Below are 25,445 nucleotides of genomic sequence, written 5' to 3'. Positions count from 1 at the left end.
TGGATCATTCCTATTCGGATCTTTGGATTCGGAGCACCCCCATCATATATAAATAAAAAAATAAATAATAAATATATATATTATTTATTTATTTATAAATATATTTTTATAAATTTGTTATATTATATATATATTTTTTATAAAAAATATGCATATATATGATGAAAATAATTAAAAAAATATTTGTATTTTTTGTTTTTACTTTATTTAAATTAGTATATTTTATTTTTATTTTAATAATTTATTAATTTTAAAAAAGAAGGTCAAATTTGATTAGATTCAAAGATTCGACTTACCGATAGGATTCGAATTCAAATTGAATCCTATCAGATCCGATCGAATCGGATCCAACATGAACAATGTTGGATCGAATTCAAATATACCCTTATTCGAATCCGACCCGATCCGTTTGCATCTTTATCTAACCCATGATTATAGTATGCATTATTGTTTGCACATTAAAGATATGGACATTTCGATGAGTTCAGATCTGCTACTAAAACAATGCTTTCAACATCTGTTGAGATGTTCTTATGGCTGCGGTGGTCCGTTGGGGCAGTGTTGAGAGCATTGTATTGGTAAACAAATCACTACCCCATTAAGAGGCTCTTGAGAAACACCTCCCACAAGAGTTGGGATCGCCTACCAACAAAACAAGTTCCGACATCCTACCAATTTGATCTGACATCGCACATCTTCTTATAAAACTAGGGCCCACCATAAAAGCGGGACCTGCCATGTATGAAATGTGCAATGTGATGTTGTGTTGGAACCTATTTTGTTGGCAGGTAATCCAAACACCTCCCAGAAATAGGGAAACACCTCCTACTTAAAACTTAACCTCCCAAAATGAAGTTTAGATGGGCTCCCACATGCCTTACATTTACATCTCATATGCATTCGGAATATCTCTGTACTTGTTGTGAGGCTATGTTCTCAATGCATGGCTAGAATGTGTGAGGTGTGCTCTATAGAAATTAGAACCACCTGCCAATGAAAGACATTCCAACACTCTCCCAACATAATCTAACACCAAACATATCATACATAGCAGGTCCAGTAGTTTTATGATGGGTCTCAGTCTCATGAAGAGATGTGGGGTGTCCAATCATATTACAAGTGTATTGGAATGTTGTTTGAAAATCCCATCTCGGGAGCCCATCCAAATTCCCCCATATTGCTTCCTCCATTTTCCCTTTTATTGTCATTTGTGAAGGTAAGGGCTTGTTCGTTTGCTTCGAAGTTTGGCATCTGAAAATACAATAATTAACATTAAGAGGTATATTGGTATTGGTGAACTTTTCTTTCCTCTAATTCTGAATAAAGAGAATGTTGTTTTGAATTCTAAATTCTGAATTCTGAAAATTATCAAATATCCATTTTGATCCCATATATGAGAGTTTTTGTTTGTCTTTTTTGGGGGTATCATTGAAAAATAAAAAATTGTATGATTGCACTTTAAAAGATAAGAAATAAGAGGATATGAACAACCATTTTTCTCTTTGGCTACATTTGTTTTAAGTGTAAATTCAAATTTACACGGATGGAAAATTTGATCCCAGTTTAGTGATCCATGGAAAATTGAACCGGGGCATCTATATGTTGATGAGCATTGCTCATAATTTAAAGGATACTTCATAGCTATCATTATTCTAATCCTATTTAAATAGAGGAAGCCATCCATTGAAACAGCAAAAGCTTGGCACAACGTAATGGCACATCATTTCCAAATGTCTAACCAAGGATTTCAGATATGAAGCTAGAACATGAATAAATGCTGAATGTGGGCGATGATGTATTTATGAAATTTCTGATCCGAGAGAGACAATAAAGCTTCAACTTTATTATGCATGCCAATCCAAATTGTAAGCTATATTTCATCGGAATATCATCATACCTCTGTCAACAGACGCATCTGATGCATATGATCTCCACCCAGAAATAATGGCTTCCTCCTATTCATTAGCTCCATAAATATGCAACCCACTGACCACACATCAATTGCAGCAGTATAGTCAAAAGAGTTAATAACAATTCCATCTGCTAACAACATATTATGTCATGAACTCATTCTCTGAAGTTGGTCGAGCAAGACCAAAATCACATATCTTCAGATCACAATTTGCATTTAGCAAGAGGTTGCTCGACTTCAAGTGTCTATGAATGACATTTGTAAAATGTATGCACTTCAGCCCACGAAAGATTTGGTACAAGAAATACTGCAGAGTGGCCCAAGTATGAGTCTAAATCAGTTATAGATAAACTCAAGCTTTTATATGAGAGGGTTGAACGATTGGCTCAAGGAGTGAATGACCAAAGAATTTTACCTAATAGTGCTCCTCCGATAATTCTTGATTTGAGCGGATTATTTGGTTGAGATCGGTCTCCATGAGTTTAGTAGCAATATAGACATCAGAAAATGCTCTTGGTATAGGTGGTGGAATTATATCTCGTATGGCTATTACCTGTTTCACAAACGACAGATTCAACTAGAATGAGACCTGACATGAGCAACAAATATGCATATCTGTATTCTGTACAATGCTCGGATAACCCAGAACTCTAGATCAATTACTTGCCTGACGACTCTGATAGTCCTCCAGATCTTCAGTATATCTGGAATTCAAGCGGTTCCAAACAACACTATCATAACCTCTAGCGGCTAGCTATAAAAGGGATTTCAAGACCTCCACTTTGATCATTGAGACCTCTCATCTAATCAGATACCTCCCTGTTCATCCTCTCAATTCCATGTGCAACTGTGGAAGTACCAAAGTCCTATCAGGAATTGCTAACAAAGAAAGGATGAAACCTTTTACATAACATATAAATTATAAAAAGCTGAGCACATGTGGCTAACAGGACCAAACTCCATTCAAAAAGTAATGTTAATTTACCATATGGTGAGGAAGAAGACCTCCATGACAGAATACCCAGTCATTAACTTTGAGAACAACAGCATGTTTTGCCAACTCACATGCCAATGGACCCCCTGGTCTTAGCAAAGTTGATCTTGCAATCACCCCCTTTTGCCTCTGTCCTTATATTCAGGCAAACTTGTCAGAAACCAAGATATTTAAATACCCTTTTTTTGGAGGGGGGAGGGGAGTTGAGAAGAAATAGCCTCCTTTACATTACAGGAATGCTGATTACAAAAGAATGACAAGAAGATCAACAGAAAACAAAAGTCCATAAAATAGCAAACCCTCCAGATAATTAGCCAACGTATTTGACTGACATGCTACAAGAGAAAATATAGCATTAGCTTGAGGGTAGAAAATACTATCTAGTTAAAACACCTCAATTTGCTAAAGGCATCAGTATTTCAAATGGTGAAAGCATGAGGCAAAGGTCCATGATCTCCAGAAGTGCAGGATGTACTCGTATGCTTAAAAATCAAACAAAAATGGGGCAGAAGGTTTCTAATGGTTATTGAATAAATATCCAGCATTTATAGCTTATGTAAAATCACTTCAAGTCATTAGTTATATGCTCAGTTACTAAAATACATTATAAGGAGAAAAGCATACCTTTAGGTGCTAAATTAAGAAGCACTTGGTCCCCTGCTTTGCTTTCAAATAATACCATCCAGTTCCATCCTGAATTCATAGGTTAACCCTTGTCAGGAGTGAAGCCCAAGATGACCATCCTACTAGGAGTGTCAATCGACCTGCTTGGGTTTGGATCCAATCTGATCAAAACCTTAGTAAATCGGATTTGGAAGGTCCATTATAAGTATTGGATTGGGCCAATCCAAAATAAATTGGTCCATATCCTTATTGGTTTGAATTAGACCTAAACCAAATTTTCAATAATCCGATCATGAGGCCAAACCCTTGTCCAATTTGAAATCAATCAAAATTGAAAACAACACAAAATTACTTTTATGAAAGTACTTTTATGAAAACATTTTTATAAAATCACTTTTATAAAAGTACTTTTATAAAGTATTTTTACGAAAGCACTTTTATAAAAATACTTTTACAAAAGTACTTTTATGAAATCACTTTTACAGAAGTAGTTTTATAAAAGTACTTTTACAAAATCACTTTAATAAAAGCACTTTTATAAAAGTACTTTTACACGAAAGCACTTTTATGAAATCACTTTTACAAAAAAAACTTTTACAGAAGTACTTTTATGAAAAAAATTTTATAGAAGTACTTTTATAAAAGCACTTCTACGAAATTACTTTTATAAAAGTACTTTTACGAAAGCACTTTTACAAGAAGTACTTTTACAAAAGCACTTCTACAAAAGTACTTTTGTAAAATTCTATGGAAGTACTTTTCAAAAAGTGCTTTTACAAAAGTACTTAAAGCACTTTTCCGAATTACTTTTTGAATGTACTTTTATAAAAACACTTCCACAAAAGTACTTTTATAAAAGTACTTTTACAAAGGCACTTTTATAAGAGTACTTTTATAAAAATCTATGGAAGTACTTTTCGAAAAATGCTTTTACAAAAGCACTTTTATGAAAATATTTTTATCAAAGTACTTTTTCAATGCTAAAAGTGCTTTTATATTATTTTTGATATTTCATTCGGTTTGGATTGAATCTAATCCAATCCAATCCAATCCATTTACATTTTAATGGATTGGATTGGATTTAGTTTATATTAGATTTGGACTGGATTAGGTGCAATCCATTTATAAGTGGGCTCACATTGGATTGGATCGGGTTGGTCCAAATCCGTCCAATTGACACCTCTACATCCTACTATCCTCTTATTTGTTAAAAGAAGGGCATGCGTGCAAATGTTTATGTAGTTATAATTATGTCAGGAAGATAAGTTACATAGATCAAGTCCTTTAATACAATAGCTGAACTGTCATGGATATGTTACTTCGTTTCGTGCATGCTTATTGCAGTAGCATTCTTTATCATGTTCTTTTGTGTATGCAAGTGTTGACAATTTAATCTAAATTTGAACTGGTCTTGTGTAAGAGTTCGGCTTCAGTCCAGGCACCCTCAGTCAGGGCATCGCTTGTGCATTTGGAAGATGCGCCATGTGTTCTCCAAATTGTGTAAGCGGCTGAAGTATGCGAAGATGTTTAACGCCGTTAGTTAAGCAAAACGAGACACTCTTCTCCTCTCCCTTGAGTGTTGCAGACGAGACATTTCTTCTCCCTCTCTCTCTCTCTCCCCCATCCACCCGCCAGCGACTTAACAACCATCACTACCGGCGACAAACAACCATCACTGGTGATGGGATCAACCTAAGCTAGTCAAATCCTGGCACTAAGAAGAGGCGGGTGAGGCGAAATCAAGTGTGGTGACATAACCACCTCTTCAAATCTCTGAGATGATAAGCTTAATCGGAGGTTGTTTCTTAGCCAACTCTTGTTCTTTACAGGCACATCAGCTTCCTTGGGATGAAGTACAAAGTTCTAAATTCTCTGCAGAGCCACTTCCATAGTTTCACTGTCCATATTTGCAGCATACTCTGAACCAACTAGGTTCCGTGCAATGGAAAGATGAACCAGGCGAAACATTGAGCTTAACGTCGTTGAGAATCGCACGCCACCGCTCCATCTCTGCTTCGACAGTTGGTTCTTTGAGGAGATCCCTCAAGTCCATCCAACAAAACAGACTGGCATTGCTCTTCAAACAATCAATTCCCACTTTGGCAAGCTTCGTCGTGAAGATCTTATGTCTCGTCGCATCTTTATTGCACTCTCCTGGATGAAGCTCTCAACAAACTCGTTATCTGACAAGATGGATGCGATTAGGTGTTGTGCCTGCGTGGAGACGAGTCCAAAGCTGGACATCTGCGACCACTGTTCACCACAGCATCATTATATGAGTACACTATGCCAGACCCTGAAGCATGGTAGTTCCATGTCCTTAAAGAGACTATAGATGATGTGAATGAGATCACGATTGCACTCAGTGTCTTCCTCTATTATCTCAGAGATGCTTATGAAATTGGTAGGATGGCTGAAGACAATTACTATGTACATCTAATCGGAAACTAGGTGGATGTTCTTTTGGTAGATGAAGCTTACTAGGGTTTTTAATGTGTCTTGATCTAAGATTGTCCCCAGTGGGTTTGATGGATTTGTAACGATCAAGTCCTTTACTTTGATGTTGGTAGGGGTGTCAATTGGACTGGATTTGGTCCAATCCAATCCAGTCCAATGTGAGTCCGTTATAAATGGACCAGGTCCAGTCCAATCCAATGAATGTTTTAGACCAATTTGGACCATTCCAATTCAAAATCTGAATCATCCAATTTGTTCAAATTCATTTTGATTTAAATTGGTTTCAACCCAAATCTGGTCCATTGACACATATATTCTTATCTTATATCAATGGACCAAATATTGGTTAAATCCAACCCAATCTAATATAAATTTGTTACAGACGAACCAGGTCCAATCTAATCTAATAAATATTTTGAACCGGATTAATCCAATCCAATATATCTTGTTGGTCCATCCACTTCATTCAAATTGATTTTGGACTGGATGGGGTATATTGAAGTTGTTAGGGATGTTGCAAATGATTGGAACAAGTTTCTCCACCTCAAATCTCGATCAAAACTGCAACACACGTGTACGACAAAATTAATGACGGACGTATGACAAACTAAGAGAGTTTGGCACGTCCTCCGAGTGCGCGAACGGTGCCTGAAGCCGAACTCCTCGTGTAATCCACTGAGTGCTGCCCAAATTCAGCACAAATAAATTATTTGGTAAAATGCTTGTATATGGGAAGAAACCTGTAACTTAACATTTTCTTAGAAAGATCACCTAGGTGAAACTCTATATGTCATGTCTGCTATATGGACACTGTAATCCCTTCAGCAAGGAGAATGGTACTGGTCCTGAAATGTCAATAGAGTTTGCATCTCCGCCCCACAACACCCCACACGACATTTCCGCCGTTTATTGAGAACATCTACTCATAATAGTTTTAGAACTGATGATGACATCAGGAGATGTTTTCGATATAGGGCGGAGATATGGTGTGGGGCGTTGTGGGGTGACTCTCTATGGGGCGGAGATGTGAATTCCTTTTTCTTCCAATGCATTAAATGCGCAACGGAGATACCACCTTGCCAACATTTTCCTTTCTTAAAGACAACTATTGAGTATTGGCAAAAAAGAAAAAGAAAATAAAGGAAAATTCGCAAGCCTTGATAGCAATGAACAAAGGACAAACACACTGAGTATATCCCATAAAATGACCAAATCATTAGGGATGCAAGTCAGGTTGCCTGACTTGAAGAATTTCAGCTACATCAAGTTAGAATTCAGGCCCATTTAAAATTTGACAAATTCCCAATCCAACCTAACCCAAGATATAACCCTACAAATCACTCAATACATGAACTGCAACCAAGCCCTCAGCTCAGCCTCCATTTCTAATCATTCAAAACTACAGATAAACCTGCAACAAAAAGTTCCAGTGAGTCCACTGATAAAGTTCCCAAAGCCATGCATTCAAGGATTTGAAGTGACCAAATTGCAAATTAACCATGTTCTAGATGTTCTACATGACTGCATCTAGCTTTAGTACCTTTGATAAAACACTACCCCAAGTTTCGGCAAGGAATTCATGAATCATCATTACCTCAACCAACTTAGTGATTGTTTATAGAATGAATTAAGGTAGGAAATTTTGAAATATAATAGCCTCAATGGTGCACTTAATTTTGTAGTTGGATCAAACGTTGGCCACAGGACACCTATTTTCAAGGAACCTCTAGTTGACAGTACCAAGGTTTAGCTATGGAAAACAAATGAAAACCAAATCAATCGTCAAAAAGGAGAGTTCTTACTTTCTATTTAAGTTTCAATGAAGTAACTGGATCCTATCTTACGTTTAAATGATTATATGGATAGGGGAATATAAAAAATGAACGCTTCATTTTTTTTCTGAAGTATGATAATAGCCATTAGAATATTAGATCACATCCCCTCTGTATTCTCAACACGAAATGTTACTTGTTGATGTAGCATCTCCACAATTATAACAAAAAATAAAATCTCCTCCCAAATATCGACACTCCTAATTCACAACTAAATCAATCAGTTAAAGGCAACTTATGGATTTCCAAAATAAACATCAATTAGAACCACTCTTTCGAAGTTCGAGTAAAATCTCATAAAAATCATACAATATATAATAAAAGGGAAAATTTCTGATCAGTATCTTGTATTTTGGTTTGAGTGATAATTTGGTATCTCAATTTTAAAATGCAACAGTCCAGTATCTAAACTTCCAAATGTGATAATTTAGTACCTATCGTTAATCAGTCTATGCTGTTAATTGACATTTGAAAAGTCAAAATTGCCCTTCAAGTGCCATCTAATTCTCTTTATCAACCATCCAAACGTTGACAAAAAACTGAACAATCTCAAATCCTAGCCTCTTATGTTCAAAAAAGTTGGTGACTGTTTAAAAGAATCTAGAATTTAGGACTGTTTGTTTTATTGTCAATGTTTTGATGGTTGATAAAGAGAATTAGATAACATTCTTAGGGCATTTTTTGACTTTTCAAATGTCACACGACTGGTTAACGGAAAGTACTGGAAATAAATCGCTTTTTCAAGCAAGGGAACCATCCAGCAGTTTTCCTTAATTATGATGGAGACCTTTTTTTTTTTTTGGTTTTCAAGTTCAAAGGCATATTCATCATTGACATTTCAAAAAGATTATATCTCAGAATGGAGGGAATATCGGGCCTCATGGTTTTCAAAACCAGACCGTGGTCTGATAGGAAAAACTGGGAGGTTCTGTTTTCTCCCAAAATCGTTTTTTTTTTTCAAAATCATTGATTTTGGTCAATAAATTGTTGAATTGGTCGATTAATTGTTCAAATGGTTTTAATCATTTTTCAATTTTTTTATTTTTTTGTTAGAATAGGCCAGCGATTTGAGTCAAACAATCAAACCGTTCAAACCGATAACCAGACCTCTAACTGATTCAGTGACCGGATTGTTTTTAAAAACTATATCGGGCCTTACAAATGAAGGAGGTGATACCCGGGTTCTCAGACACATGATACTGCTTAGCACAGGTAACAATTAAGTTTGTGAGCTGTTACAACCCCGAAGATATCTGCATTCCATAGTATATTAGCCTCTGTGGGAATTGAGCATATCTTCAATAATTTTAGCATCTATCAGTGGAGGAGATAGGTGTTAATTGACATGACAGCTGTTTTTGTTTTTTAAAAGCAAAACTAACCATGTTGTTGAACATTGAGGGGTGGAATGCCATTAAAGAAGTGCAAGTGTTGAGAATTCTAAGATAGGGAAAATAGTCAAAATACTAGTGTGGGCGATCTCTTATTATTCGCAGATGGTACTTGGAACCAGAGATCTTTATCTCAGTGCTTTGACATAATTCCATTCATCGTATTCTTTCAAGTCCGTGTCAATAGCCAGCTGGCAAAAGATGGATTATTATCAAGGTTTTTAAAATCGGACCATACCGGGAATCGTTCTAAGGACTGGTTCTCGGGTTAAATGGTCCAACCATTTGGTTTGAATAAATGGTTCATTCTGATTTAAAAAACAAAAAAATAATAAAAATGTTAAAAATCATTGTCCGGATCAACGGTTTGATGGTTCGACTGTCCGAATCAACAGGTCACTAATCAAATCAACAGTTTGACCCATGGTTTTTAAAACCGAACTGGTCAGGGGTTTGGTTACTGGTTCGAATGGTCCGACCGTTCGACCCGAATGGTCATCCCGTTCTGACAAAAAATAAAAAACAAATTGAAAAACGGTCAAAACCGTTCGAACGATTAACCGGCCGGTTCAACGGTTTGCTGACCAAAATCAACGATTTTGGAGAAAAAACGGCTTTGGGGGTCCAACCGTCCGGTCCAATCCAGTATTGAAAATCATGATTTAACCAAAAAAGTGTTTTAAGGTAAAATAGAACCAGTTATTTGACCGGTTCCTGAGTTTTCTGGTCCAACCATCCAGTCCAGTACAATTTTGAAAACCATGATTTATATGGAAAGGAAATAGGAGTGGAAAGTGAAGTTGGTAAATCGTTGTTTCATACAATATTAATCATCTTCATCTTGCCATCATAATAACTATAACTATTGGACGAGAATTTGAAAGTTGAAAATCCCAAATAAATTTCCAAGTATTTTTGTGGGAAGCTTATTGGGGTGGTTTGATTTGGGCACAAGTCTTGGCAGTACTACAAGATATTTAACAGCTAGCGGTAGTTTGAAAGAGGGCTAAAAGATGAATAATAGTCTATAGCGGCAGTCAAATAAATCTGTCGCTGTAAACTAAAGCCACTACCGCTGTAAAGGAAGCATCAAAATGAATTACTTTCCATTTACCTCATCCTCTACTTTTTCTTTTTTTTTTTTTTATTCTTCCCAACCTCTCTATATTGTTTATCACTCTCTCCCTCTCATCTTCTCCTCAGTCCTTCCATTGACATCTCATCACTATACAAATCACTCTCGAAATCTTTGTGTCAATTTTATTTCAATCTGTGAAATGCTAGGGTTTCTAGATCTAATATTTTGAGAAAGAGGAGCACATAGAGAAGTGGCAATGAGGGTCTTGCTGCAAGATTCTTTGTGTTTCTACAATGGAGGGGGAAAGTTTGACAGGATGAAAGGGAGCATTTTCTACAACAAAGGTCCGACCATTGCTAGAGTGTATAATGCGAGTGGGTTTCTAATACAAAGAAACCTATTGTTGACACTTTTCTCTCACCATCTTCACCAACCAATCCTCCGGTTTCGACACTTGCTTTTGAAAAACAACTTTATTCATCTCCCCTTGTATAAATGTTTCTTGATTAGGGCTACTAGTTTATCCAATTTGTGCTTCACTCTCATCATCATTTCGTCATACACTTCACCATTATTCCATTTAGATCTTATCCATCGGATTTATATTGGATTCAAATCGTATTTGGTTTGCAAACGAAATATTGAATGGTATAAATAAATTAGACTAAAACTAAACTAAACAAAATGTTACATAGTATAAAAATGACTTTGATATTATATTATATGAACAAAATTAATTGAAAATTATTTATATGAAACTTGAACCTATGGAAAATGTAGTAAAAACATGACTTTCAAATCACTTTTATTAATAGATATAAGCATATATATTTAATCAAAATGAACCGATCGTATTTGATCCAATTATAAACGGATAGAATTTGGGTCATCCTTAATGGGATCGAGTTCAAATTTAAATTCAGACAACCAGATATCATTTGAGCCATACTAATCTGTCTTTAAGTTTGCAACTTAGAAAATATAGAGGATGGTTCCTCATGAAAAAGTTTCTCAAATTTATCCCCTTATGAAGTTAAAAGGGCTCAAATTAAGAGTGAAGAATAACCCCTCAAGTTTAAGCTAATCCATTAGTGAGTAGAAACTGTGGATTAATCACTTAGATTTGGCCATTTGGGTAGAATAACCCGGAATTAGATCCTGAAGACAGTGGGGTTGGGTATGTTTGTTAAATGCGCAACAAGATGAGCTCAACATGCATTTAAAGTGTTAAACTCAGCCAGTGGAGCCGGAATGTTAGATGGCCTGAGGTGGTCCCCATTACGCTATGTTTCGATGGTACTTCTTTTCCATTGATTTCGTATTTATGCTGCTAGTGGTTCTCCTTCCTTTTTATCGTTTTAAGGTAGAGTCTCCTTAGATCGAGTCTCAATCAGGTAGGCACATTCATCGCTCGGTGAACATATTGAGTACGGATTCAATAAATATTCTGACAATTTTGTTTCAATCATTTTAAGGGTAGGCTGGAGGTATTTATGAGTGTCATAAAATTTTTTCAGAGTGCATACTGGGTATATTCACCAAGTGTATGAATTGTAGGGATGGGGTTACTCACTCTCCAATATCCATAGGCATGGCAATTTTTTACATGGGGATCTGAATTACGATGGAGTTGGAGATGGGAATTGTTTTATATATATATATTAACTATATATTATTATATTATTTATATTATATATATCAAAATATATTTAAAAATTTATTTATAATTTAATTTTTTTTTATTTTAAATAAATTTATTTTTCAAATAAATATTATTATCTAAAAAAAATTTAAGGATTCGGGCCCTCGCAGAGAACCCATCCCCATCGAGGATTGGGGATGGAGGATAAATTTTATTCCGATAGGAATGGGGGATGGGGATGGGGATGGGGGGTGGGGATGGGGGTTAATTTCATAATCAGAGTCGGGGATGGAGAATATGATCCCTGCCCCGTTGCCATTCCTAAATCTCCGTCATCATTTTTAAAAAATTTTTCATTTCAAACAAAAATTAAAAATAAATTAATTATATATTCAAATATAGCAAATGATATCTTTAAAAATATTGATAAAATTTTATATTTTTATTACCACAAATTTTAAAATATTAAGTGAGATCCCTTTCCCATCCTCCAACTACACTCTTACAGTCTTGGTTTTCGGAATTCCAGTTTTGCTTGGTGAGAGTCAAAGTGAAATTTGAGTCAGAATTGAAACCAGATATCACGTTGGAGATGGAGGCCAAACAAAGTCTCAAAGGCCTTTACATAAATTTGGGCAGAGTCTGAATCTGTTGGCTATAACGCAACCACCCTCGAGCGCATGCCAACAAGGCACTACAATCGCATATTGAGAACATCTAAGCTGCCATTCATGAGAGTTGTTTCCGACGTATGGATGTTAGGGGTGGTCGTAGTAAATTAGTAATTGAACAATGGTCAAACCAAACCGGCATCAGTATTACCAGTTTTTTTGAAAACCGTGAATTAAAACAAATTAGTTATTGTTGATGGGTTGGTTTTTGTCCAATTTGGTTCTTCAATTTTTCAGTTTTTAATATTTATAATATATACTAACGGGGATCCGTGTGATGTATGGGCTTTGTTAAAACAATTTCAAATAATAAGCTAGGGGTGCAAGTTCAGTGGACTCAATTCAATCCCAATCCAACTCAACCAAAGTTTTTGCATATATTAGGTTCAAATTTTTGAACTTCATGATAAGCTTAAGTCATAAAAACTTAGGCCTAAATTAAACTTGAATTGGGCTTAGATTGAGGCTTCAAGTACTGATCCAATGCAATTTTAGCTTGTCAAATATTTTATGATATATACATGTTAGACAGTGTATGCCCTTAGCTCCAATCAGATTGATGTACTTTTGACATTTATTATAAATTAATAAAGTACATAATTGATTTGTGTTATATTTTGGTATGTTTTCGTGTAATACCCTTAAACTAGAGTCTAATGAGACTCGTGTTAATTTAGAATCTTCACAACCGTTGGATAGACTTAGGGAGGTTTATCCTGCCAAGGCTAACACTAATGTGCTACTAAGTCGATTGGGATGGCTTGTCTCAGCTGCTAAGGTGATACCTGAAGCATATGTAGTGTGAATTTGCTTGAAGCCCTGAACCAGACTATTTTCTTGTTGTGCCCTGGACCTTGGAGACAAATGGGCAAAACTAAAAAGTTACACTTGACCCCTAGACTCAATTATGTTACTGCACTAGGTGTTGGACTGGGCTGTCTTTGATATGCCAATCAGTGAGGTCCTTAGAGGGGGTCAAAACCTAGGTATGTTGAGGCAGTCCAAGAGTTCACCTGAGCGGGTGATCATAGTGACAGGATCAATTCCTTTGTTGGACAAAGTGAATGATCGAAGAATGCACTCTCTGATGGAAACCTAAACTGCCGGCAGTTGATTTCAAACTTGTTGAGATTTGTTTTGCAAAATATATTTATATAGAGAAATGCATATATATTATGGTTTCAAAAAATGTTTGCAAAAATGATTTAATTCCCGATATCCATGTGAGTAGATGGTGCAACACTGTACCTTACAACCGAGGGAGATGTTCTCTCTTGTTGGGTAGTGTTTGATCATTATTTACACTGAAAACTGGTCCATTGACACCCTTATTTACATTGTAAACAAATACATACAAATACTAACTTTTTTTAGGCAACAGCGGATCAATTCAATTATCTTGAATTAGTAACACCATAGGATACAAGAGAGGTATCCACTTCAAGGCAAAGAGACCAAGTATGTGGCCTGTTACAAGATAAAGCCCGGTAAGCTAAGCAATGGGCCACTGTATTAGCAGTCCTCCTAACTAAAGAAACTAAGATAGTTGGAAGGCATGACAAATAGCTTCTGCAGTCAACAATTACGGAGCTGATTTTCCATAGTGGATGAACTGTTTCCACCAACAGAAGCTGAACTATAACCGAAGCATCACCTTCGATGATCACATTATGAAGATTTAATTCCACTGCGAATTCCAATCCATAGAGGAAAGCCAAGGCTTCTGCTTTAAGTGATGTGCATGGCTAAAAGGGGATTAGTCTAGAAAATAGGTGAGCTCCATTATGATCACAGAGCACAATACCAACCCCACAGCCTTAGTACCCGTAGCTCCATCAACATTAGATTTTATGCAATTCTGGGGAGGTTTACTCCAATGTCTTGGGATATTTTCAGACAGTTGTTGTTCATTTAGTGATGGGGGAGAGCCTCGACTTGTCTGAAGAATGGAATTGGTGTAGACCTGTGCTCTGATGAGAACCGACTAGGGATTGAATGATTAGTGTTCAAAAACCTTCTTGTTTCGATGCCACCAAATGAACCACATCAGTAGAACAACATTCAAAAGGACATGTCGTCCTTGCTGAGTTTGGTCCAATTTCCACCACTCAGCTAACCTTTGCGCTATACTTTTTCTCGAATTACAGTCAATGCGCATACCTAAATTGGAACCAAACCAGATCGGTGAGACAGCAAGGCAAGAAATCAGAACAGGCTCCAAACTCTCCTCATTGCCACCACAAAGCGGGCACTCCATCTCATTTATAACTTGGTGTTTTGATAGACTGACTTTAATGGGTAATGAATCATGCAATACTCTCCAAATGAAGATCTTGACACAGGGAGGAATAGTTTTCTATTTCCACCAGTGTTTCCAATACAGCTCATCGTCAATCACACACATAGAAGGAAGTTCCTGGGATTTCAGCTTCTAGTACCTTCAACCATGAAGAAGTTGTGAATTCTCCATGGGGTGTGGCCGTCTAGACTAGTAAATCATGAGTTGCAGTACCTGGATTTGGGAGCCGAATTCCAATTATACGATTGGCAATATCGTCATAAAAAATTGAGCTTAACTCATTTTTTTTCCATGACATAGAGGGGTGGTGGATAAAATTTGCCACTCGGCCAAGTCCAAGCTGTACTTCCATGCTTTCCAGGCCTCTAGAAACTGAAGGTATCCAAGGATCACAACCACCATCAACACCCCATCCATCGCCTATAATCCATCTGCAAGCTTTCAATAGAATTTTCCAGCAACCAAGCATACTGAACCAGGTTAGAGAGTTAGCACCCTTCTTGGTAGAGCTCCAAAAGCATTTATGTTGTAAGTACATCGCATGGAGGATCTTCACCCATAAGGAATCTGGGTTTTTACAAAAGCACCAGCACAATTTTGATAAAAGAGCTTTGTTTCTCTATGCCACATCAACCAAGCCTAACCCTCCCCATTCTTTAGGCTTAAGAATACTATCCCAGGATTTGAGATAGTATCCCTTCCCTCTCTCCTTTTTTCCCCATCAGAAATCTTTGCAAATAGCATTAATATCCTCGGCTACTTTCTTTGGCACAAGGCTTGTCTGCAGGTGATACGTTGGAATTTCTTCAAGAGGAGATTTGATGAGAACAGTATGGCCAGCTTGCGACAAAGTATTTGCTTGCCACCCTTGCAGCTTTCTTTTAATCTTTTCTATTAGAGACAAAACCAGCACCCCACAAAGTTTGTCTGCAGCTTTCTTTTAATCTCTTCCTCCCTTTTGTTGTATATATAAACCCCTTCTGTACTACTTTTCAATTATCAATAAAGAGAATAATCTCCCTCTCTACGAATTCCATTATGGTATCAGAGCTTGGAAAAGAATAATCCCGCGTATGCTTGAGTGTCTGCACTTTCGTATTCAGGCAAGGAACGATCTGGGGTGGTTTGGTCTCACGTACTGAATCACCAGACTTGGATAAAGAACTCTGGGTTTTCAACAATATTCTGATCTCCTGGACTACTCTTTCAGAAGCAATAATCTCAGACGGTCCAAAGAAGGATCCATAACCATCGTCCCTCGCACAATCATCGATCGAAGCAGATTCCCTTTTTCATCTTCCTCCTGATAGATTCTTTCAATCTGCCATGGTGGTTGGATTGCTTTGTTTCAAGAACAAACTCATCAAGAACGTCTTCAATACCATATGCTACGTCTATATCTCTGGAGAAAGAGAGGATTTGTTTGCATGAATAAAGAGAATTAAGACTGTTTCATGTACAGTGGTCTGAAGAGGAAACCATCATCGCCAGATTCCGTCATGGAGGGCGAATTTCAAATCAAATGATCTGATCTCCTTCAAGAGTTTAGTGGAAGGAGAAGCATCGCCATTATCACAGACGTGCTTGTTTGGCCCTGTTTCTTGGAATTCTTTGCACATTCCGTTACGCATGGAGTTCGGCGCTCAAACATCTCCAACATTTCCATGATCTCTAACATCTCTGTGCATTTGATCAGCTAACTGTCCTTGATCTCTTCCTTTCTTGATTATCTTTCATGATCACATCATTACAAACTCTTCGTGATCCGAATTTGTGATCAGCTAAGTATCTTTCCTGATCAGAAAACTTGTCAGGTAGAAGATATTCATGATCCAAATTCTTCCCATATAGTATTTAAGTCCGCATGTGTTTTGCATGTCACTCTTCTTGATAAATTTAGATACGCTTGCTATCATGAAGAGCTTTGATAGCGGCTAGGGTAGATTCACTATCATCAACGGACACATCAATACTCTTAACATATATGTTAGTTTTGTTGCAAGATAAAGAAAAGATAAGAAACCCCATTGTTGTGTTTTTCTTTCTTTTCGGTGGCTTTTGAGCAAGAAACCCCATGCTCTGACTTGATGACGGTGACCACGGTAATAAGCCAAATAGAATACTAGAATTCGAAGATCCACTTTTAGCACCAAAACAATTACCTCCATAAAGTAGTTGTACACTATTTAGATACGCTTGCTAAATTTAGATACGCTTGCTATCATGAAGAGCCTCGATAGCGGCTAGGGTAGATTCACTATCATCAACGGACACATCAATACTCTTAACATATATGTTAGTTTTGTTGCAAGATAAAGAAAAGATAAGAAACCCCATTGTTGTGTTTTTCTTTCTTTTCGGTGGCTTTTGAGCAAGAAACCCCATGCTCTGACTTGATGACGGTGACCACGGTAATAAGCCAAACAGAATACTAGAATTCGAAGATCCACTTTTAGCACCAAAACAATTACCTCCATAAAGTAGTTGTACACTATTTAACCTCCTTTTCTCTGGCCTATTGTCGATCACGATCATTTGCAACTGCATAAGAAACAACATTGTGCAACAACAAGTTGAATATGAATATGACTGCACCAACTCCTTTCTCAACACCTTAGGTCAATCAGTTAACATCAAACATTATTCCAATTGCCAATGAATCAGGTAAATTCATTCTTTCATGCTCCATTGATAATAATGAGTCTCATCAAACCCAATGGATTCTTGATAGCGTGCTACTGATCATATAACCAATAGCTTATCCAATTTTTCCACCTATGCACCTATCACAAATACACATGTAGTTCTACCCAATAACCAAAAGGTTTATGTTCCTTACATAGGAACTGTTATATTCTCTTCCAATTTGGTACTTTACAATGTTTTTTATATACCTCATTTTTCTTTCAATCTCATATCTACTAGCAAACTTACTGATTTATATCCTTATTGTCTCATTTTTCAACATAATCTCTGTATCCTCCAGGATCATCAACACTAGAAGACGATTGGACTAGCAAAAAAGATTAATGGCCTCTACAGGTTTGTCCTACCTTATGTTCCTCATAATTCTTCGATTACTTGTAAATCTGTTACTATTCCCTTTTGTAATAAGCCCAATGCCACTGATATATGGCATTTTAGGATGGGACATTTGTCCAATACTAGATTGAAACTTTTGAGAGAATTGGATCATACTATTTCACTACCATCTTCAGATTACTGCTCTATATGTCACTATGCCAAACAAAGAAAGCTCCCATTCCCAATCCGTTAATCTACTCCTGCAAACTGCTTTGATTTGATTCACATTGATACATGGGGCCCTTTTTCCACCCATTCCTTCTATGGGCATAAATATTTTTTGACAATAGTTGATGACAAGAGTAGATATACATGGATATATCTTATGAAAACTAAGTCTGAAGTGAGACAACATATTCAAAACTTTTGTTTCTTGATTGAAACTCAGTTTCTGCAAAAATAAAGTGTATTAGATCCGATAATGCCTTGGAATTTAACATGCCTGATTTTTACGCTTCAAGAGGTATAATTCATCAAACTACATGCATATATACTCCTCAACAAAACTCTATTGTTGAGAGAAAACACCAGCACATTTTGAATGTTGTTAGAGCCCTCAAGTTTCAATCACAACTTCCCCTTCCCTTCTGGTCTGACTGTGATTCTCATGTAGTCTATCTAATAATAAAACTCCTTCCCCAATCATTTCAAACAAAACTCTATTTCAACTTCTTTACCATACTACTCCTTCATTCAATCATATGAAAGTTTTTGGATGCATTTGCTTTGCCTCTACGCTTGATACAAATAGAAGCAAGTTTGACACTAGAGTTTATCCTTGTGTATTTCTTAACTATCCTTCCGCAACCAAAGGCTTTCGTCTGTATAACTTCAGAACTACAAAGGTCATTGTCTCAAGAGATATTCATTTCCATGAATACTCTTTCCTTTTTTACTCTAATCCCCTTATAACAGATAACTCAGACTTTGTTCTACCAACAGAATATGAAGTTCCTTTAGCAGAACCCTCTCCACCTTCCTTTACACCTTCACCCACAAATTTTCTTAATCAGTCAGCACCTCTTATCACTTCAGATAATACCGACATTGATTCATTCCCCTTTACTAACATTTCACCAGACGCCCTACAAAGTACACATCCTGAAACTCAACCTAGAAGATCATCTAGACCTCATACACTTCCGTCATATCTTGACCAATATCACTGTCAAATACCAAATCTTAAAGTCAATTCTATTTTCAAAACCTCCAACCCTCACCCCATATCCTCTACCTATTCCACTCACAAATTATCTTCTTCTCATAGGATCTTTGCCACTAAAATCTCCCAAACTAAAGATCCTAGAACTTACAATGAGGCTATAAAATCGCAATGCTAGAATGATGCAATGGCACTTGAAATCAAAGCATTAGAACAAAATAATATTTGGGTTTTAACGGACTTACCTATAGGAAAACGCCCCATAGGCTACAAATGGGTTTTCAAAACCAAGCATCACGCCGATGGCAGCATTGAAAAGTATAAGGCCAGATTAGTTGCCAAGGGCTATACTCAACAAAATGACATTGATTATCTTGATACTTTTTCTCCAGTTGAAAAAATAACAACTATCAGGGCTTTACTTGTCGTTGCAGCTATTAAAAATTGGCATCTGCATCAACTAGATATTAACAATGCCTCTTTACATGGTGACTTACATGGAAAGTTTACATGACCCTTCCCCCAGGTTTTGAAACATCTGATCCTTCTAAAGTGTACAGATTAACTAAGTCCCTCTATGGTCTCAAACAGGCAAGTAGACAATGGAATCAAAAACTCACTGATGCCTTGTTATCTTAAGGATTCACTCAAACAGTTTCTGACACTTCTCGGTTCACAAAACAAACTGGTTCTCATTTTTTAGCCTTGTTAATTTATGTTAATGATATCATTTTGGCAAGTGATAACATTGATTTGATAAATAAAGTCAAAGAATTCTTACATGATACTTTTAAAATTAAAGACCTCGGCCAACTCAAATTCTTTCTTGTGCAAGCCGCACATAGAATGTAATTGATCTCTTGAAGGAAACAGGTTTTATAAACAGAAAATTAGTTGGCAAATTAATTTATTTATGCAGCACAAGGCCAGACATTTGTTTTGTTGTCCAACATCTTTCTCAATTTCTGGACTGCCCTACAGATCTTCATATGCAAGCCGCACATAGAATTCTTCGATGCTTAAAAGCTAGTCCTAGCCAAGGGGTGTTCTTCTCTGCTTCATCATCTCTACAGTTGAAAGCCTTCTCAGATTCAGATTGGGCTTCATGCCCTAATATCAGGAGATCTATCACCGGCCACTGTGTTTTTTTTGGAGATAGTTTAATATCTTAGAAATCGAAGAAGCAACAAACTATCTCCAAATCTTCCTCTAAAACTGAGTATCATGCACTTACTGCTGTTACATGTGAAGTTCAATGGCTTACTTATTTATTGAAAGACTTGCAGATTCCTCAATTTGCCCTTGCCCTTGTGTTCTGTGACAATCGATCGGCTCTTCACATTGCTCACAATCTAGTTTTTCATGAACGTACAAAACACATTGCCATAGATTGTCACATTGTAAGGAAAAAATTGTAAGCTGGTCTGATCCACCTGATGCCAATAGCTTCTGAAGACCAATTAGTTGATTGTTTCACTCATTTACTAGATCAAAGTTTGTCACGATTAGTCAAGATTGGCTAACCAAGATTAATTGACCAATCAAGATTAGTTATGAGTTTTCTTTTATTCTCTCTTCCTCCCTTTTTCTGTGTGTATAAGCCCTGTACTACTTTTCAATTATCAATAAAGAGCATAATCTCCCTCTCTCTACGAATTCCATTATTTTCTAGCAGGAAGTTCCAGTCAGCCGTTAAGGCTCGAGAACAAAACATAAGCCCACCGAGGTAGAGACTTTGTTTTCCTAGAGAAGAAACCCCAAGCATGGATTGAATTCGGTCAGGGGTCCTTCTTTGGGTGTTGGGGTTGAAATAGATGGCTGATTTTTGGTAATTGAGTTCCTAGCCAGACCAATCACAGAAGAGTTGCAGTTGATCTTTCAAGCAATGGATTTCAGCAAGTGAGCATTTCCCAAATATCAAAACATCGCCAGCAAAAAGCAAGTGATTTATTCTTACACATGTTCTGCCAAATTTAACGCCATGGACTTCTCCATTCTCTAGTTTTGAGCTCAGCAGACGAGATAGGATCTCTATGCACAGAATAAAAGCGTATGAGGAAAGAGGGCAGCCCTGTCTGAGTCCCCTCGAGGGAGTAAAGAAATCTCCAACACAACCATTGACCATAACTGCAATGCTAGTGGTGGCAATACAATTGTATATCAAGATGCAGAAAGGGTTAGAAAAACCAAGAGCTTGCAGCACCTTTATCACGAAATCCCATTTGATCCTGTCATAGGCTTTGCTGAGATCTAATTTCAACATAAAGTAGCCATTCTTACCTTTCTGCTTCTTCATAGTATGTATTACCTATTTACAGATGACCGTGTTATTTGTGATTTGCTGACCCGGTGTGAAAGCTGCCTAGAAGGGAGATATAAGCTGCGGAAGGAGAGACTTCATTCTTCTGGTGATGATTTTAGCAATGACTTTGTATGATACATTACTGAGTCCAATGGGTCTGAAATCTTTGGCCTCCTCAACTTTATCGCTCTTTGGAATTAAGCAGAGAAAAGTTTGGTTAATCTCCTCGATACTTGCCAGATTCCTAAAGCAGTTGTGCACCAATGTCACCACATCATTTCGAACTGTTGACCAGCATTTTTGGTAAACAGAAGCCTGGACTCCATCGGGGCCCGGAGCCTTATGTGCTCCAATAGCAAAGATGGCGCTCTTGATCCCTTCTTCTTCAGGAATGCTACAAAGCATTTCATTTTGAGCTTCTGTTATTTGCACATCCAAATCAAGGAACTCACTAAGATCTGGGTTGTTCGACAGGAACAAAGTCCGGAAATATTATGTGTCCATGATGCAGTTTGGAGAAGATTTCCACCTACCATTTGAATCTTTCAGCCAATGGATTGTGTTTCTTCCTTTACGATTGGAAGCAATAGCATGGAAATATCTAGCGTTTCTGTCTCCTTTAGCAAGCCAATCAATTCTTGCACGCTGCTTCCAGTAGAACTCTTCCTTGTCCAACCAAACTTCTAGTTGTCTTCTCAAATCCAACTCTTTATTTGTGTCTCGTGAAACACTGTCCTTCATCTGTACCAGAGCTATCTCCTTCTCAAGACGTTGGATATTTGAGGCAATGTAACCACACTGCTCTTGTCCCCAAATCTGCATTTCTTTCTTTACCTTTTCCCATTTATATGAGTAGGGTCCCGTAAAATGGTTCCAATGTCTTGTGAACTCATTCTAGAAACCCTCTTCTCTCATCCAGCACTCCTCGAATTTCAAACATTTTCGGCCCTTGAAGGGTAGGAGTTTTAGGAGCAGGGGTGCATGGTAACTAGCAATCATGCATGGGAAGATGGTTTACAACAGCAAGTGGAAAAGTTTGGAGCCAATCTGCTGTAACGAGTAACCGGTCCAGACGCTACAAGATTAAATGTCCATTGGATCTTTGGTTTGATCAAGTAAAGGCCGGTCCAGACCAACCCAAATCAATTAGTCCAATTCTGTCAAGGACTGCATGGACTTTTCAAACGGATCCATAATGGAGTTCAGGTCACCCAGTAAACACCATGGGCGATCTGTGAATTCAGCAAAAGCATACATGTGTCATGTGCAAACCGGTTCCTGCCATTAGAGCCGAGGTGAGTATAATAGCAAAGCATATCCCACTCCACGTTACAAGGCCAATTACAACCCGGTCAGCAATTTGATGGGGGTTATCAAAAAGCACATCTACTTGAACTCGTTTGATCCATCCAAACCACAGACCTCCAGACCGGCCTGCTGACTCAACAGTATGAACATTATAATTAACAAGACAAAACTGAAGTAAAACTCTACTCTTAACTTCATCACACTTTGTTTCAGAAATGAAAAAGAAAACCGGTTTGTACTTAGAAAGGAGCTTCTTAAAGTGGTGGTGCTTACTGGCCCACCACCTTAGCCTCAGAAGTCTCAGTCAACCGCCCATCAGAACACGAGTCCAACTTTGATTCTCTTCATGCCAACTGTTTCAACTTTAGGCCCGTATCGGGTAACTCACGCCAATTTTGGCCATCAATATTAAGCTTCTTTCGTCGGGGCCCACAATCTTCATTAAAATCTCTCTTTCGAGATTTTAGTCTTCCTTGACTTCCTATTGTGTTCAGCCTATCACTCTCTTGACTTTCCATTAATTGATATTTACTAATTGGGTCTGCCAACTTTGATTTTGTAGCTAACGCCAATTCAACCTTATTTTGCTCCCTTGTATCATTATTTTCCAAATTTGAAGGCTGACGTTCATTGGATTGTGGAGAGACAACCGGAATTATTTTCTCAACAGCAATGGAATGACTATTATGCCTCTCATACTGTATCGAATTTTCGTTCGGTACCGGGTCTGTTATAGTATGGTTGGTGTCGCAGCTTTCAGTGTCCTCTGAGAGAGAATCTGCACGTTGTTTCTCTATGTTCAATGAATTCCGACGCTCCTTTGACGGACTCTGTATCACTGATCCTCCTCTTAACTCTTCACTGTAATTAATTTTTAGGAGATCTTGCAATCTTTTCCTGAATTCTGGTGATTTGCTTTCTTCGATCTTTTCCATAATATCGAACCGGATCTTACATCCCTCAACCTCATGTCCAAGTAATCCACATAGCGAGCAGAATCGGGGTAGACGTTCATAAGCAAGAGGGACAGTGATCTCCTCCCCATTCAAGAGTGTATAGAGTACACTTTTGATTAGTGGTTGATAAATGCTCATTTGGACTTTGATGCGAGCAAACTTGCACCAATTCTTGACATCTGGTTCTGGATCGATGGTTTTCTTACAATGCTTTTGGCCTCAATCGTCAAATATTCTACCGGGAGGTTGGGCAGCTGCACCCATTCCCACAAAATCCAATTGATAAGACGACGGAGCTCTATTAGCTCCACATTTGGCCATTAAGATGAAGTCACCATACAAATACAAACTGACAGTGGAGTTTTACATGGATTCACATTTACACCAAAAACAAATGCAACTTTATACTCATTCCATGTCATGGGTGTAGAATAGGAATGATCAAATTAAGAGAATATCCTTCTACTTATATTTTTTGTTACTATCAAGTTTTTGTTAAATTAATAAAAAATAATAATTATCAAATAATAATTAATAGAATAAATTTTCTATTAATTAATTAATGAATGAATTAGTATTAATTTTACTGTAAATTATTAATTTTTGTAAATTTTATTTAAGATTAACAAAGTATACTAACTTTATTTATTGTTAATTAATTACAGTACCTAATTAGTGTTAACTTCACTGTTTAAGTATTTAACTATGCTAACATATATCCTATTAGGAGCCCAATAATAACCCAAATTAAACTCTTCTGAAAATCCCTAATTAACTTGCTTAGTTTGTTCTACTTAGCCACTTTGGGACACTCTACAAACAACGGATCATTTTAGAACCGTTGGATTTTGCTCATATGCAATGGATTTAATCCCATATATAGCTGTATAGTGCAAACAGCATTAGTTTGGAATCTTTTATCCTCGCTAATAATACATGCTACATCAAAAAACGAAGCTCAAAAACCAAACTGAATGGAAATACAGCCCGATCATTGATATGTTGATTATCAACACTTCCCGTCAATTTTGAGGTAAAAGGTTTCTGACGTCCATGCAATGGGCTTAATCTTGAGCGGTAAAGGCCCTTTACCTATGGAAATCTGCAAAATTCAAATGCTTGTTGGTTACTTGAAACCAAATCAGTTAACTGGAATTTTTTATTTAATTTCATTAATTTGGTTTAATTTTTCAGTTTTTTTATGAACTCCCTTAATAAATGTAATCCAAGTTCATTTTGATATTACACAACGTTTCTCTTGATATACCAATTGAGTGATGATCAGTTGGTGCGTTGATTGAATAGTCCCAACAGATACGCGAATTCGAATTCCGCTATTACCAATTACCTCTGTGAGTCAACAACTCAATGTATTGTGTTAAATACCAAAAAAAAATGATTTCTCTTAATAGTTAATGCAAGTGTTTGAACCTAATTGGGTATACCACAGCGGATCTGGACTCCCTTCTTAAGACCCCAGAAGGATGGCCCTACGAATCGGCAGAGCATGGTATATACAGGTACACCCCCTAACCCTAGCGCACAAGCCACATGAACCGGGCAAGGCAATTGGATGATAATATGAGAATGGAATCAAGATGCATGCTATAGAGCAATGTCTGTCAGAAGGAAGCTGGAATCAATCCTAGGCCATCAGCCTTATTAAACCTTTGGATTAGTATTATATAAAATGGTTGGTTCAGGCTTCAGCTTAGAAATAGCAATAGGGCGAG

General features: G+C 37.1%; 1 pseudogene; it reads right to left on the bottom strand.

Annotated features, from left to right (window-relative positions):
- Positions 1 to 5,231: 5,231 nt before the first annotated feature.
- LOC148875575 (1-aminocyclopropane-1-carboxylate synthase-like) lies at positions 5,232 to 22,270 on the bottom strand (annotated as a pseudogene).
- Between the last annotated feature and the right edge of the window lie 3,175 nt (positions 22,271 to 25,445).

This window comes from Nelumbo lutea, chromosome 1, assembly GCF_056320005.1.
Source record: "Nelumbo lutea isolate HS-2025 chromosome 1, American lotus-T2T, whole genome shotgun sequence".
NCBI lineage: Eukaryota > Viridiplantae > Streptophyta > Magnoliopsida > Proteales > Nelumbonaceae > Nelumbo > Nelumbo lutea.
This window is presented reverse-complemented; position numbering and strand designations above follow the sequence as displayed.